This window comes from Trachypithecus francoisi, unplaced genomic scaffold (genome assembly GCF_009764315.1).
Source record: "Trachypithecus francoisi isolate TF-2019V2 unplaced genomic scaffold, Tfra_2.0 Lachesis_group11, whole genome shotgun sequence".
Lineage (NCBI taxonomy): Eukaryota > Metazoa > Chordata > Mammalia > Primates > Cercopithecidae > Trachypithecus > Trachypithecus francoisi.
In genome coordinates this window covers 118,194,927-118,212,269 of record NW_022681456.1, presented here as the reverse complement: position 1 = coordinate 118,212,269, position 17,343 = coordinate 118,194,927, and the positions used below count along the sequence as shown (strand labels likewise).

The 17,343-nt window shown below is 43.9% G+C and overlaps 1 pseudogene; it reads right to left on the bottom strand.

Annotated features, from left to right (window-relative positions):
* Positions 1–3,067: 3,067 nt before the first annotated feature.
* Positions 3,068–6,755, bottom strand: LOC117091105 (annotated as a pseudogene).
* Between the last annotated feature and the right edge of the window lie 10,588 nt (positions 6,756–17,343).

The following is a 17,343-nucleotide window of genomic DNA, read 5'->3' as shown; positions in this document are numbered from 1 at the left end:
GAATATATGTCTCATCCATTTAATGAGTATTTATTGAGCACCTACTAGATATTTGGAGAATTTTGGTAGAGCCCTGTTGCTCCAGGTCAGGTCCTTGGGACAGTAGGCAAAGCCAGGCAAACCTGGATTTTGTTTCTGATCCAGCTGTGTGACCTGGCTAAATTAAATTCTCAGTTGCTTCATCAGCAGATATGAGATTATAATTTTTTTATCATTTTAATTGACACACAATAATCGAGCATGTCTATGGGGGTACAGAGTGATATTTTAATACATGTATTCAATGTGTAATGATCAAATCAAGGTCCTTAGCCTATCCATCACCTCAAATATTTATTATTTTGTTGTGCTGGGAACATACAGAATCCTCTTTGAAAATATACAATATTTGAAAATATACAATAATATACAATAAGTAGACAATAAATTATCATTAACTGTAGTCATCTACCCTGCTATAGAACACTGGAATTTACTCTTCCCATCTATCTAGCTGTAATTTGTATCCATTAACTGTCTTTTCCCTATGACCCTTGCTCCTCTACCCTTCCCAGCCTCTAGTGTCTTCTATTTTACTCTCTACTTGTATGCGAGTAACTTTTAAAAATTTCCCATATATGAATGAGGACACATGCATTTGTGTTTCTGTTCCTGACTTTTTTTACTTAACGTAATGTCCTCTAGGCTCATCCATGCTGGCGTGAATGACAAGGGTTCATTCTTTTTTTTATGGCTGTATGGTATTACATTGTGTATATATGCCATATTTTCTTTATCCATGCATCTGCTGATGAACATTTAGGTTGATTCCAGATTATAATGTTTATACTGTGAATCGTACATACTTCATGTACAATGTGTAGCATAGACAATTCCTCATAATAGAAACTCAACAAATGTTGGTGCTATATCATTCCCTTTCCTGCTCTCCTTTTCTCCCTCCTCCCCAGGTACAGAGACAACAGAGGTAACTGAAATACAATCCTTGTTCTTGAGGGGCCAGTCTAGTGGGGAAATAAATTTGTAAGGAGAGATACTCCAGTGAAATACGATGCCTTCAGAGGAGAATGCACAACCTGCCATGAGAAACCAGAGGAGGAAGCAGCTGATATTCTAATAAAATTAAAGCTGGAGATATTTTAAAAGTAGTATAGCTCGCTTCTTCTTTTTACAGGTGAGAGAATCCAGATCCAGACAAGTCATGTGACTTGTTCAAGGTCACAGCACGTTTGTGACAGAGCCGGGTATACAACTCAGAACTCGATTTCCAGCTTGTTGCTTTGTCACACAGAACATGTGACGGGGATTGAAAAAGGAAGGAAAAAAGATTTTTCATCAAACAGGACACAAAGCTGGAATGAGAGTAGCTGCATCTAGATGCTGGAAGAGAGTCCTGGAGCTGTGGGAATTCAGGGGTGGCCTGGTGCAGGCAGAGCCCCATGTCTGCTCTGTAATTGGGAGCTTGAGTCCAGTTCATGCTCTGACGGTCCCCACGCCCTTTCAGAAAGTAGGTTTTCTGCCCCAGAAGCCAAGCTTAAGAGGGAGTTCTGCTGGGACAATTCATTCTAAGGAAGGACTTGGCCGAGGGAGAGAGCTAGGAGGAGGAAAAAGTATGTCCTTGATGTTGGAAACCACCAGGAAAGGCATTGAAGACTTTGACCATGCCAGGGAGCTTGCAGTGTGAGATAAAACTGTGTTTGAACCTGAGGTGGGAGCATCATTTTCCTGTGATCCAAATTAAAGCTTTGGAGGATGCTGCTTTTTAGCAAATGTCTGGGAATTATCCATGCCTAAGGAATTGTCTTCAGAGATCCTTACCAGGAACCTAAAGAAGCTCCCCCTCTCCCTCCCCCACCGAGAGAGCCCAGGGAACTCCTGAGGCCAGAGGGTAGGAGGGGAGGCAGAAGTCCATGTGGGTGCTTTTGCGAGGGTGCAGGTGGCTTTCAGATTAGCCTCAGAAATTAAGGACCTATTCATCAAAATCCTCTCTAGCCCACCGATGTTTAAATTACACTGAATATTTTAAACCTCAGAGCAAAAGAGGGGAAGCAGCCTAATCACTTGGGTGTTGGAAATTTAAGGAAAACCAGCCACAATCACCCACCTACCTCCTAATCTTCTACCTTTGGTTCCACTATTAAAGCATATTGACAATTCAGGAGTCTCATTTTTTGGTTTATAGGGAAAATGATGAGAGTTGAGTTGATCCTGAAAGGAGCAACAAAACAAAGATGTGTTGCGTGGCCCCCTAACTCCATGAAGGAGTGCAACTTTCTGAAGGTGGTTTCCAGTCCTGTTGTCTTTTTTCCCCAAACCAAGCAGGAGCAGAGGCTCTCAACAGAATGAGCATCTTTTTACTTTTTTTTTTTTAATCTTAAGGCTAGAGTTTAAGGTCAGAGTCTCATTATTAGTATTGACCCAATTATTTATCTTATTTAAGAAAATAGTGTTTAATAGGATAAATAAAAAGATGTCTCTGGCTAGGTTTTGCTCACTCTTGTCACGGCTGCCTCTTATTCTTGCTATATTTTAAGTCAAAACATACTCATTCTCTGAGTCTTAAAGGCAGTATTAATATGATTTCTGTTTCTTTTTTCCTAAGGGGGAAAATAAACTGAAACAAAGTCCTTTTGGGAAAATGCCCATTTAAAAAAAATTTAGTTGTTTTGGATACATAGTAGGTGTATGTATCTATGGGTTACATGGGATATTTTGATACAGGAAAACTATATGTAATAATCACATCAGGGTAAATTGGGTACCCATCACCTTAAGCATTTATCATTTGTTTAAGCCAGCATCTACTTAACAATTCCTCATCTCCCAAGGCTACATAATTACAGTGAGAACTTTAAGAAATCTATGTTTACGTGTGTTCTTTTGGCTTAAATCCCCTTCCTCATTAAAAAGGCAAAGAGGGCACTGTTGTTTGCCTTCAGCACTCTCTATATCCAATCACATTTAGGGCAGCTTTCCATGGCTTTTAAAATTCCTTTCTCCTTTCAGTCTGCTCCTCTATATCCTGATTGCCATAGAGAAATAAATATGTGGCAGAGTCCTGTGCTTTTGCAATTCCAAGGAAACCTACAGAGCGAGGCTGTGGAAACTGATGTTCCGTTTTACCGGGGCATTATCAAACATGTTGGGTGCAAAAGGGCACCTTTTAGCCTTTTCTTAAATTTGCATGACCTGTATTATCTATGCAGATTATGAATGAGCTTGAGGAGTCTGCACGTCTAACTTGTCATCATCCCAGAAAAATCAAAGTGTGTAGGTAAAATGAGCACAAGATTTGGAAAAGCAAGGTACTTGGATGCAGGAGAATAAACTCTTAGCCCTTTTGAGCATGAGTGCTTCAGCTGCAGAACAGGATTGAGAATCCTCACCTGAATTGGTGAGGATTCACTCTGAAATGAAAGCTAGCTAGATAAAAGCTCCTTGAAAAGGTAAAGAAAGGTGGTGATTTAAAGCTGGCTGATGCTGAATTATGGAGGAGCTCTTTGGACATTCTTTTTTATCTATGTAAATGACAGAAATTTAGTGTGATCCATGTGGCTAGCACCTGTCACATATCGTCTGCTGGCTCTGATGCCTCACATCTTCCTTAATTTTCTGCTTCTTTTTTTCAGTTAAAGCCCTCTGTCCACTCTTCAGCCTCTGAATCCTCTCAGCAATTCTTTCCTCTAGTTTTAGTGGATTTCCCAGGGGAGGAGCTCGAGCAACCCAGCAGAATGTGTCTAAGAACGCTTGACTCTTCCAGGGAACGATTCCTTATTCTCAAATCTGTTGCTAGAGATAAGCAAGAGATTATACATTCCTGAGACCTAAGCGTTACTTGAGTATCTAGGGGAAAATCAAGAATACTAAGGGGAAAAGGAGAAAAGGGCAAGAGCAGCACATTTTATTTGCATCAGGCGAGAGTGGGAAGTTACAGAGAAAACGTTGCCCTTTGACTGCGTGGAGGAAGACGGAAAATCAATATGAAAATGGCACTAAAGAGGCACGGGCTTTTCATGGTGTTTTTTTTTTTACTTCAGTTGCTATTATTCAAAGAAGGTCAGTGGATCTCAGACATTTGAAGGTGGCACCTCTCACATGACAGTAAGAGCCCAGCTGACATAGGCCAGTGGCTACATGGACCACTACTGGGGTCAGTTTCCTCATCTGGAAAACAAGGGGCTGTAACTAACATCTGTGGCTTCCAACTCTCCCCTACTGGGAACAGAGAGCTTCATCAAACCTCAACCCTCTCCCCCCAGCTCCTGTATCTTTTCTCTGGTTATTTTGTCTCTGTCATCTTAGTCTCCTCAGTGCTCCCTGCTACCTGACTGCAGCAGGATGACTTGTCCCACCCATCTGTCCCATGGAGCCAGTCCTGAGCCTAGATAGAGTGGGCCCTCACTTCCATTGTGTGATACAGGCTGTATGTGTGTGTGCATGTGTGTGTTGGGGGAGGCTGAAATGACTTCTTTCCCTAAATGTCTCACCCATGCCAAAAGTTTTCCCATTGATTATTTATGTTTACCTCTTTATAAGACAATTTGTTAAAATACCAGAAACTGCGAGGGCAATCATATGGGTCTAATCAGTCATTGACGCTTTCAAGTCTATAAATCTTTCCCTGTAGCAGGTTCTAAGGAGGGTAGGGGGAGATCGAAGGAAAACAACCCCTTCATATTTTAGTCCAAAGCTATTGTTCATAGGTTATTCATCTGGTGGCCCAGCTGCTGACATAGTGACGTGCTTTCATGCCAGTTCTACAGCCAAATTGCAACCATGTGGAAGCTGGAAGCTTCTTGTCATCTCAGAATTGGTCACATCCAGTGGGGTAAAATCTGAAGCCAGAGGGGCAGAACTAAGCTCACAGCATCTGTTTGCTGGTTTTGGGATTAGAAGAATTTTGATTTAAATGTGCACTATCAGTAGTTGCTTGATGAAAACAATACCTAGAATTTTGTTTTTTTTACTATCCCTAAGGCAACTCTGGTCCAATGAAAGTGAGAGTCTAAAAATCCCAGGATTATAGGTAATAGGACCTACCCTTCCATATCTGTGCAGTTTGTATGAGTAGAACATGATTTCAATTTTCTATTGCCCTCATCCTTGCTCTTATATCCAAATACCCAGTAGCACGATCAGGAGCAAGGGAACTAATTTTCAAATATTAACAAAGTTATTCAAGGGAATGGACTTTCTGTGGCTGCAGTTGGCACGTCTTTTTCAGAAAGCTTGCCTGTGGCTGACAGCCTGCTTGGCACAGTTTCACCGGAGTCCTTTGGTGATGGAGAACAGGGCTGACAGGATTCAAATGGCCAGATTCCAGAGAGGCCAGGGAGGGCCACAGTCTGCAAACCAGGGGAGACTGAGGCCTGAGAAGGGCATCAGCTGATGGATATATTCACTCTAGGAAAGGGAGGTGTAGCCAAAGAGAGTCATTTAGGAGAAGTAGATTGAGAGCAGCTATTAAAAATCCTGAAATGAGGATATGGAATAGTGCTGGCCACCTCCACACATGCCTGCATGGAAACACAGTTAATCCAGCAGAGCCGGCCCTATGTCGAGATGCTCAGCCCCAGGCTCCTAGGTGTTAAGCACTTTTCTGTCTATAATATGGTGGAAACCACCCTAGACTTTTCAGCACACCCAAAGTAATAGAATTTTAACTGGGAGGGAATTATCCAGCCAGGGACTAGTTTCTGGACCTTTTTGAAACTTGGTGTGGTTGTATGGCTAAGCTCTCACCAATAGAATGTGAGTGGAAGTGATGTGAGCCACTTCCAGACCTGACCGTGAAACTTGGCTCATAGGCTCCTCCATACCACCCCACCTCCATGCCACCTTCCAGTTTGGCTGGAATACCAACCTTGTAGTAACCTTGGGAGCAATGTGCTGAAAATAATAGAACCAGCATCTCCTGGGTTCCTTGAAGAATGCTTGGAGTAGAAGGCCCACCACCTGGCCTGTTGTAGACTATTTATATAAAAGAAAAAACCTTCTACTCTGCTCAAGGCATTACATTTTGGGTCTTCCCATTGGCACAGTTTAGACCACGTTAACTAATATATACAACAACTGGGCAAAGTAGGTGATGTCATCATTTTATAGCTAGGAACCTGCAGCTCTGGGAATTTAAGAGATGTATTTACCCAATGTCAAGATATGAATGTGGAGTCATTATTTGAACTGAAGTCTGTCAGGTTTAAACCTTTATCTCCCAGAAGTTCAGACCTCCAGAGCAAAGAGGTACCAATAGATGACTTGAATGACAAAGGGATCTCTGATTTGGCTACCCGGTCCACTAACCCAAGCCCAAATTCATACCACCTCTTTCCACGGCTCCAGCTGCTGCACTGCTGAACTTGATCTTCAGGCTAGAAGAATGTGAGAGCTGGAATGGGTCCTAATAATCACCCAGCTCAGTGGTTTTCAAATTTCATTTGGCAACAGAAACACTTCTAATGAAATCTAAAACTCAGAAACCCTGTGTGTGAAACAGTCCGACACAGAGCTTGTCTCTTTGAAGTGTGGGCCTGGAACCTGGCCTGTTTTCCACTCACCTCCACAGCCTCTGAGTCCCTCGAAGCAGGTCAGAGAACAACTGATCTGGGTCAGCCCTTCATTTCAGAGGCAAGTAAATAGTGGAGCATGAAGTGTCTTCATCAGGACCACACAGAGGGTAAATGGGACCACACAGAGGGTAAATGGTGGGAACAGGAACCCAGCCTCCTGGCTTTTGAATTTAGGAATCTTTCCATTGTACTGGTGTATTAGAGTTCTCTAGAGAAACAGAACCAATAGGAGATTTGAATATACCATAATATGCAAATAGTAAAGGATTGGCTTACTTGAATTTGGAGGCTAAGAAGTTCCATGATATGTCATCTGTAAGCTGGAGGCCCAGGAAAGCTGGTGTCTCTAGTCCAAACCCAAAAGCTTGAGAATCAGGAGTTCTGATGTCCAAGGTCAGGAGAAAGATGGATATCCCAGCTGAAGCAGCCAACAAATTTGCCCTTCCTCTTCCTTTTAGTTCTATTAAAGTCTGCAATGGATTGAATGAGGCCCACCCACATTGGTGAGGATGATCTTTACTAAGCACATTGATTCAAATGCTAATCTCTTTTGGAAACACCCTCACAGTCACACCCAGAAATAATGTTTTACCGGCTACCTGGGCAACCCTTAGCCTAGTCACGTTGACACAAAAGATTAACCATCACAACTGGATTTCCTCTTTTGAGATATCAGCCCTTGAACCAGCTGCAGATCCAAGATGCCCAGTGAAGGCAGAATGGCAGAAGGGTCAGAGTTACTTGTTATATTAACATTTTGATTTCTGTGTAACAAATTACTGTTAAGCACATGTTTAATTGAGGAGACAACCCAAGCAGGCTAAGTGTGAGCAACAAGGCTTGTTTATTCACTCGGGTGTGAGCAGGCTGAGTCTGAAAAGAGAGGCAGCATTGAGGAATGAGGCAGACAGGGGTTTATAGGCTGGGGTAGCAAGTGGAAAGTTACAGAAGGTTATAGCTGAGGTTGGTCATTATCGATTTGGAGGGTTGGTTAACTGGCTGGAACAGGAACTTGCTGTTTTTCTTCTTTGCAGTCTTTCTTTTGTTGCTTTGGGCCTCTTTGTTCCAGGGAGCTATCTGGAGGTAGAAGTGCCAGTCACAGAGTTCACTTCTGGAGGTGAACATGTTGGTCACAGAGTTCATAATGGCCTGGCAATAATGCAGTCACACTTAGGGAGCTTAACAGTTACCACAAACATCATGGCTAAAACAACACCTACTTATTATGATCTCAGAGGTCTGTAGTCTGGGTGGGCTCATGCTGGGTTCTCTGCTCAGGGTCTCACAGGGCTGAAATCAAGGTGCTGGCTGAGCTAGGCTGTAGTCTGGAGGCTCTGGGAAGAATCCACTTCCAAGCTCATTCAGGTTGTTAGCAGAGCTCAGTTCAGTTCCTTGTGGTTGTAGGACTGCAATTCCTGCTTTTTTGCTGGTTATTGACTCTTGGTCACTCCTGGCTTCTGGAAACTGCCCTCTTGAGGTCATTCTGTATAACTCCCTCCATGCTACCAATAGAGAACCTCTTTTTCATCAAATCCCTCTCATATTTTATTTATCTCTCACTTCTCCTGCCACTAGCTAAAGAAAGCTCCCTAGCTTGTTAGGTCACACCCATCTGGACAATCTCCCTATTGCAAAGTCAACTGATTAGTAACCTTAATTACATCTGCAAATCCCTTTTGACATGCAATGTAACATAATCATAGGAATGACATTAGAGGGTGAACGGCATGGGAGCCTGCTTAGAAATCAGCGTACCACATTTGCATAGTTACAACTAACTCTAGTACACATCACCTTCTCTTGGGGACTCTCAGAACAATGGTAACATGGTTCTCTCTCCTATGACCTCCTAACAGCTTTTGCCAAATTCTCTCTGCTAGCTTCCTGGGTAGGATAAAATAGCCTGATTATGCATCATTTCTAATTTAACCTGGTTTGTGAGGCAAAACAGGTATTAGACTCTGTAGGGTGTGTTCCCAGCCTTAGCCCTCCCTACAGGCTATTTCTGTCCACACATAGGAAGGTAGGACGCAGGCCTGAAATCCTGGGGCTATCAGAAAAGGCGGGGGGTCCCTCTGGTGGCACTCAAAAAATGATGATCAGAACAATCTTCTCCCTTTGTAGATGACTCTGGAGGGGAGACAGGATTTAACCAAAGCTGACTAGCAGGACTAGTTGGAGTTCTTAGTTCACTGTTCTTTCTGCTACTCACAGTCAATACTAGAGTCAGCCAGTTTCTCTGTTGATTCTTTGCCTTGGCTTCTAGGTGATCTCAGAAAAGCCTTCCACAGTGTCTTCAGTTTGTTTCCTGACCCTGGCCCAGCAGGTAGGATTGCTGGCTACATTATCTAGGCCTAGGGAGCATGAGAAATTGTCTAGTTAAAGCATCATGCTGACGGAGTCTGACAGAGCACCCCGGAGAAGCTGCCTCCCACTAGGTATAGAAGACAATGGAGGTGAGAAGACAGGCAGGATTTGAGAAGATGTGGAGAGCAGCAGGTGGTATGGCTAAGTTCCCTGGTTTCTGTTTTTTTGGCTTTTGGTTGTGTGTGTGTGTGTGTGTGTGTGTGTGTGTGAAAATGGGTTTGGCTTTGCAAAGTGGATCCCAAGGTCAGATCAAGGTCTGTATGTGAGACTGGAGGCTCCAAGGCTTGTGGGGGGTTTCTGGAGGCAGGACCTGAAAAGGCAGGTAGATAAGAGATAGGATATTTTATGCTTTATGGAACATTTGTATATATGTTATCTGATTATTTTTTCAGAAGTGAGAATTAAAACAATAAAGGATAAAATAAATAATGTGACACATAGAGCAGCCAGCTGGTCTTGAGGTTGATGCAGAACCAATTTTTTGAGTAAATCCCACCCTCCCTGCATTTCCACTGACCAACAGAGTCTGGTTAAGAATCTTTGCAGTTACTTCTATTTCAGTGAGTTCTGGAAAATATATGCTGGCCTCTAGTGAGGGATGCCTGCTACCAGTGATATCCCAGTTTTGCTGACGAGGAATTTGGTTCTAATAAGTCAGATCTCTCTGGAGATAGAGCCATAAACCACAAGAAGTGGGCCACATGTAGAGCTTTCCCCGGGGTTCTTGAATTGTGTAAGGTGAGCATTGGCAACACCCTCACCCCACTAAATAGCTCTGCAAGGTCCACATCTCAAACCGTCCCTTCTCCAAAAAGAATGTCTTGGAGGGAAAAGGTGGTGGAGAGGTGGAAACGGGCCAGGACTCTAGGGCAGATGCTGGAGGAGGTGGCTGCGCTAGCAATCTCTCTGAATCAGATGCTCTGAATATTCCTTTGAGTTTGGGTTGCTGGGTGGGGTAGAGGTAAAAACAGAATTTACAGGTACAGGTTTGGGAGAGAGTAAGTCACTACAGGGTGTCCAGACCTAGGGAGCCTCTTTTTGCAACAGAGAAAGTCTCCAGATTTTTGGCTGGAGGCCATCCCAGGCCCACTTTTTTTCTCTCTGAAGTCCAGTATCTGGCCATTGGGCTGGCCTTCTGGAGAGGCCTTCTGGCTTCATCCAGACCTAGGGCACCCCCGTCAGACACAGTGGGAGGCCTCTGGTGTTGTCAGGCATCTTCATTGCCAGCTTCAGTCTTCTCTCCCAGCTCTTCTGTTCCCTTCGAATGGATGCAGTTTACAATGGGCTTATTAGAGTCCTAATTGAATGGTTAACACACCAGCCATTAGCAGCTGCTAATGAGGGAATCCAGGGGATTACAGTATCAATTACCAAGTTTGACTTCTGAATGTGGCTCTGCCAACAGTGGGCTCTTATGAGAGTCTTTAGAAAGCGTGACAGAGAGAGGGAAGAGAGCCATGCGCACCCAGTGTGACTGTGCCCTGTCTGTACCCAAGATAAGCTCTTACAGGTGCCCACACTCATGTGACCGCACAAAACAGGTCCTGGGGCAGTTATGCACCCATGATGGAGACAGCATTCATCCCAAACACCTACACAGCTCTCTCCCAGGTCTTCTCACCCTCCATACAACACATATGCTTCTTTGCCCCACAGCTGTTTTCTCCTTCTCTGCTCCACTGCCTTCTATAATCCATGTTAGCTCATCTGTGGCCTTCTTTCACACCTCCAATAAAGATCATTCTCAAGTTTCCCACTGCCCACATCCTATCAGTCACTGAGCCCTTGGAATCCCAACTTTTAAACATCTGTTAATTCCCTCTCTTCCTTTCCCTTCCCTTCTTCCCCTTCCCTTCCCTTCCTTTCCCTTCCCTTCCCTTCCCTTTCCTTTCCTTTCTCTATTTCTTCTTACTTCCCTTTCTTTCTTCTTCCTTGACTTGCCTTTCTTTCCCTTCCCTCTCTCCCTCCTCCCTTCCTCTCTTGCTTCCTTCCTTCTTTACGATTGCCTTAGTTCAAGCTCTTACCGTCACCACGGCAATAGCTCCAGGAGAGGCAGAAACCTGGTCTCTCCATCTCTAGTTCATCTCCTCTCCCATGTCCAAATCATCCTCCATGTCTTTTTAAAAGGTAAATGTGATTGTCACTACTTAAAGCCCTTCAGTGATCTCTACTGCTCACAGGATAAAGCGTAAGTTCCTAAGCATGGCACGATAGGGCGCCCATGATCTCCATCCTCAGTCCACCATTCTCATATTCCACCATTCTCTGCTTTTCAGACTGAGCTGGAGCCGTAGTGATCTGCCCGTCCCTTTTCCAAAGGCCCAAGCTGTTGGGCGCACCCCTCACTTAGCACATGCAGCTATGTCTGCCCACTGTGCCCCTCCCCTCTTCATCTGTGAAACTCCTACTTATCTTTTAAACTTCATGTATGAAGTCTTCCTAATTCATTCCTCTTACTCATGTGCCCTGTATGTATTACTCTCACTGCACCTATTTATACTAGACTTATATGATTCATTTGTCTCTCTTGCTGTTCTGCGAAGTAATATATGACATCAATGTTTATTTTTGAAAGCCCATTGTCTAGCACACAGTGCCTGGTACATCATACACATTCAATAAGCTAATACTACTGTAGTGTGTGTTTAATTGGTGGATTAGAAAATTGGCGATTGCTTTCACAGCTCATTTCATGGCTCTATATTGACATGTATTTTATTATTCTATGAGGGACTGTTAGTTGTTCACAGTCTAATTCTTTTGGACCCAAAGAGAACTGTAGAGTAATACAGTTCTCTTTGGGTCCAGAGAACTCCCAACCCTCTGCCCCAATAGTTCAGTGCACAAGCTTGGGGTCTATGAATACTCTTTGAATTGAATTTAAATTCACAAGTGTTTATTGAGCTCCCTGTTCTGCTTAGACCCTAGAAGGAGGTACTTGAGAAAAATATCAGAGATTTATGAGTTGTACTTATCTTCAAGGTCCTTCCAATTATTTTACCACCTAACTGTGCATAATCATGGACAAATACACGAGTTCTCGGCTCCTCAATGATATCAGGATATCAATTGTGAAAGGGTGCTTTGCAACCCCAAGGGAATTCGGTGTAATAATGATAGCAGCTATGGTCCATTCACCACCTACCATGGCCATAGCTGCGCTGAATGCTTTTGTCTGTGATTTACCTGTACACCTGTGATTTGACTGTCACAACTACCTTGGGTGGCATGTAGTCTTGTGCCCAGGTTACAAATGAGAAAACTAAATCTTATGGAAATTGTTAAGAGGCAGAGCTGGGACTTACACCAGAGTCGACCTGCTGCCAAAGCTCTAGGTTGTCATCTCATGGTGACCTACTGCCCTATAACTCCGTGTAGTTAATATCAATCAATCCCTCCATCTGTGGAGGGAAGTGGAGGGAAGCTCTGTCCACTCTTGTCCTTCCTCTCCATCTGTTCACGCTTCGCAATCCTGCTGATGGTCCGCACATCAAAGCCTGTCAAGTTGGACAAAATGAGATTAAAAAGCAGATATTAAACAATTGCCTAAAGTCAGAAGCTTTGTTTCAGCCTACAACTCATTTAGGTTAGGGACTTTCTGTATCGAATTACAGAGTCTCAAAATGAAGAGATTCAAGCTTCATGAGGGGAGAGACGGTTGTTCCCTGCTGCCTTCCCCATATCTAGCAAATTCCCAGCACATAAAGAATACCATGCATGGTAGAAACAGAAACATTTCAGCAGAGTTTTAAAATGCTATATTTATTACTTTCTTGAAGCATAGCTACACCAGGGATAACTTCTCCTCTATAAACCCAGTGAGAAAATCCACGGAGTCTACGTGACCTTCAGAGTCAGAGGCCAGGAGCTGTCTGCTTCCCCAGGCAGCCGCTTATAAATCAGAAAAATATCTAAGACAGGTCTCAATTTCGAGGTTTATTTTGCCCAGGTTGAGGATGTGCTCAGGCAAAAGAGACACAAGCCACAGTAGGATCTGTGGCCCACAGTTTTTTCAAAGCAGGGTTTGAGGGCTTCTGTATTTAAAGTGGAAAAAGGGAGCAGGAGGGAAAAGAGGAAAGAGAAAAAAAGGGCAGGGCACACAAATAGGATGGCGGCTACATTCTTTTGAGGCTGTGATTAGTGCTCCCTGAGTCCACATGATGCATGTCAAAGGAGGGTAGAAGAACAGTCCATTATGTATTCGTCTTGCTGTCAGTAAACCTGCCCCTCACATAAGATAAACGTAGAGTAGAGGGAGAAGTCAAATATATATTGCCTTGGGGTGGGTGGAGGGATGATTTCTACTCTGCTTTCATCCCATACTCGTGAAGATAAGCTGCTAATTTACATGGTGGGGAGAGATCTGTTTAGGAACACATAGGAAGGCAGTTTTTTATGCATGACTCAGTTTCCAAGCTTAACTTTTCCTTTTGGCTTAGTGACTTTGGGGTCAGGAGAGTGTCTATTCCTTTTACGCTCTGTATCCCTAGCTCACTAAAAAGGGAAATTTTGAAACCGGACTGGGACTAGGACTGGGACTAGTGAAACTGCCTTTGCAAAGATTATGATAGCGAGAGAAATCTGACCTGGTCAACTCCATCTTGCTTCTAGCCTCACAGGCTGGCTGTCCTCACTCATTTTTGGGTGTAGGCCAAGCCAACCATGGGATAAATTTAGTTTATAATTTAACTTAAAGGCAAGGATGATAAAAAGTCTTCCCTAAAACGAACTCTCTCCTTGCTCAGGGACCAAAAACTAATGAATGGCCATGAGATTAGGGCCTGAATTCTGCTAAAATGTAAGCATAGTTTCAGTAATCACTTATTTCTCAGGAGCTATGTGGCCAGAGGTCACAAGACATGTAACTTCCCCAATTGTTTCTATAGATAACATTGCTATTGTAGAACCTAAGACGAGTCTTTTGAGATATGTTTCAGACCTTTGCATTCTGGCAACTAACTGCCCCCCCCCCCCCCATGACTCATCTCGTCCTGGGGCTCCACCCAGAGGCAAACTCAGTACAGGAGAACCATTTTCCACACCCCTATGACTTCATCCCCAACCAACTGCAGCACCCATTCCCCACACCCCTGCCTACCAGATTATCCATAAAAATGCTAGCCTCTCAGTTCTCAGGGAGGCTGATTTGAGTGATAACTCCAGTCCTTCCACTTGGTGGCCGTGTGTTAAATGACACTTTCTGTATTGCAATAACACAGTTACAGTGAATTGGTTTTGTCTGTGCAGTGGGCAGGACAAACCTGTTGGGCATTTACACTATGGTAAGGGAAGAGAGGCTCCTAGGGTACAAAATTTAAGAAGCCACTCGCTCTCAGGGCCCAGAACCCCGCTTCCTTGGCCTTATCCTAGTCCCGCCTCTGCTTCAAAAGAAACGTATGCTGTCAGCTTTAGAAAAATGACGGTCTAATTGCTATGAAAATGTAAATGAGTCCCTAAAACTTATTATATTAAGTCATTTATTTGTATCTCTCTATGCATGAGTTTATTTGATTTTTTCCTGAAATTAAAGAAATGGTGTTTAAATCAGGCTCTGTTGGTCCAAATGTGTTTTTTTAAGTGCAATTTTTACTGAGATAATTATAAGTTACATACAGTTTTATAAAATGGTACAAAGAGACTCTGTTATTTTTTAAGTCAGTTTCCTCCGATGGTAACATTTTACAAAACTGTAGCATAATATAAAAACCAGAATATTGACATTGAGAAAATCCATAGATTTTCCTTCTGATTTTCCTAGTTTTATTTATGTTCACTTGTGTGTGCAAGTGGTTTATAATTTTATCACATATGTAGATCATGTGTCTACCACCACATTCATATGCTGAGCAGCACCATCAGGATCCCCATGTTTCCTTTTAGAACCGTTCCCTCCAGCCTACCCACCCTCTCTTTTACATTCCCATGGCTTTACATGGTCTTTCCCAATATCACATGGATGGCTATACATATTCCATTGTATGTTGGATGCATCTTTTAAAAAACTATTCTGGAGATTCGCTTTACTTAATTTTTTCATATATTGAGGATTATTTCCCTAGGAATTCCTAGGACTCATCCTTCATTTTAAAAATTCTTAATTTGGTTACCCAGAGCATCCTTCATTTACCAACTCTCCTCCAAAGGAAAGAGAAGGCTGCTTCCAAACGGTGGACCTGACAGCAGAGAACAGAGTCTGGTTAGGACTAGCATAATCAAAAGTACATATTGCAATCTCCAGAGGCAATTTCAAAAGAGAAGCTGCAGTGACAACTGGTGCAATGAGAGTGTTATTGAAATAAGCGCACCCTTCTCCCAGGTCACTAGCTTGAAAATAGCAATTATCTGAAAGTGTAAGTTCTGGCTTTGTTTATAAGAGACATCAGGCATATCGTCTAGTAGCTTCTTCTTATATCATGGGAGGAAAGGTAAAGTGAGAAGATCAAGGCAGTGACCTTGACCTTATCAGTGAATGATAAGGGAGAGTAGGCTTGTCTAAGAACCTTGAGGTGCATATTTACGTTTTTACATTTTTTTTCAAAAGAAAAAAAAAATTTACATTTTTTTTTTCCTTTTGAGACAGAGTCTCACTCTGTTGTCCAGGCTGGAGTATAGTGACGTGATCTCGGCTCACTGCAACCTCTACCTCTGGGTTCAAGTGATTCTCGTGCCTCAGCCTCTTGAGCAGCTGGGATTACAGGCATGCACCACCACACCTGGCTAATTTTTGTATTTTTAATAGGCATGGGGTTTCACCATCTTGGCCAGGCGGGTCTCGAACCCCTGACTTCAGGTGATCTGCCCACCTTGGCCTCCCAAAGTGCTGGGATTACAGGCATGAGCCACTGTGCCCAGCGCATAGTTACCTTTGGAGGATGAAGGACACTGTCAGGCAGGAAGAGGTATATTGTAGGAAATAGCCCGGCTGAGGAGGAGAAAGGCAGTTTGCAAAGGAAATCAGGTGGGGTGTGGGGCCACCTGGATCAGGACACAGCAGGGGAATAGAAGCATCTAGAGGATACTGTCAAGAGAATTCAGAATGAGAGGAAGAAAACTTGATCCATCCATTGGCAAGGAGAAGATGAGAGCAGCTGGGTCTGGGTCCCTTCTGAGGCTTGGGTGGTGAGGACTTGCACGTCTTGTGTGAACCTCCTGCCAGAGAATGAGGTCTACCAGAAAGAAGTTCAAGTACTTGGTGGAAAGCTCTGGCCCCTCCAGGCGAGTGGGTTGAGTCTTTGGGCACAGAGGCTTCCTTTCTTTGCATGCATTGGCAGGATCGTCCTATGACCTGGACCATTGGGTTCTTGCCCTGGGCCCTGTGATTTCGAAGGCCCTACTCTAGCCTGCCTCTAGTTTTGCCTTTCTTCATGCACTTCAGCCCATCTTTCACTGGGCTGAAGGATGTTCCCACCCGGGGCCCATACCTGTCACCCTTTTCTAGACCACTGTGCTCTATCAAGCTGTGTACCCAAGACCCAGAATTTGCGGCTCAAATGGTCTCATACCCATTCCAGAGCTTTTGCTGACCTCTTTCAGGGGTCTGTCCTCTCAGGGGTAGACCGTGCTACTGGAGTGTGCTTCTGGGCTGGAGACATGGCTATTTGAGGGCCAGGGTATCACTTCAAGTGGTAAGATAATGACTCCTTGGCTTTAAAACCACAGCCATGTGTCTGTGGCCCTGCATGGTATAGGGTGGACCATGGGGGCAGGAAGAGAAGTGTGGGCCATGGGCCTACACCCTTCCTTGTTTCTTCTCCCCAGGCCCTGCAATCCTCAGGGATAGGCCAATGGTTTGGTCCTTGGAGCAGCTGTAATTGTGCTGCCTACTCCAGTAGCCAGGAAATGCATCTGATCTCTCTCCATTTTCTGTTTGAAATGGAAATTGCTTCATTTGTCAGTTTGTCAGACTCCCAACTAATTGCCCTTACAGAATTCCAGAGGCGTCCATCAGCCACAGTCGTCACAGCCCCTCCCAATCTGAGTGCCTGAGAGAGGCACTCAGCCCTTTCTACCCCTATTTTTTGGCAAATGAAACAAAGGGTGAGCAGCCTTAAAAGGAGAGAGAGGTTTCTAAGGACTGTGTTCCTCAGCTTACTTAATTATTATAATCACTGGGGCACTTGTTAAAAATACTAATTTCTAGGCCCTATGCCTGGAGAGCCTGATTCTTTTGGTTGGGTGGAGATGCAGGAACAGTGCTTCTCAGCCTTGGCTGAACATTGAAGTCACCTGAGGAGCTTTAAAGATTACTAATACCTGGGTCTCAGCCCCAGAGAGTCTGGTTTAATTGGCCTGGGGTGTGGCTTAGGAATCAGAGTTTTAAAAGCTCCCTGGGTGATTCTACTGTACAACCAAGGTAGAGAAACCCTGCCTAGGGACCTCTGCTTTTAACGCAAGCCCCCAAGGAGTC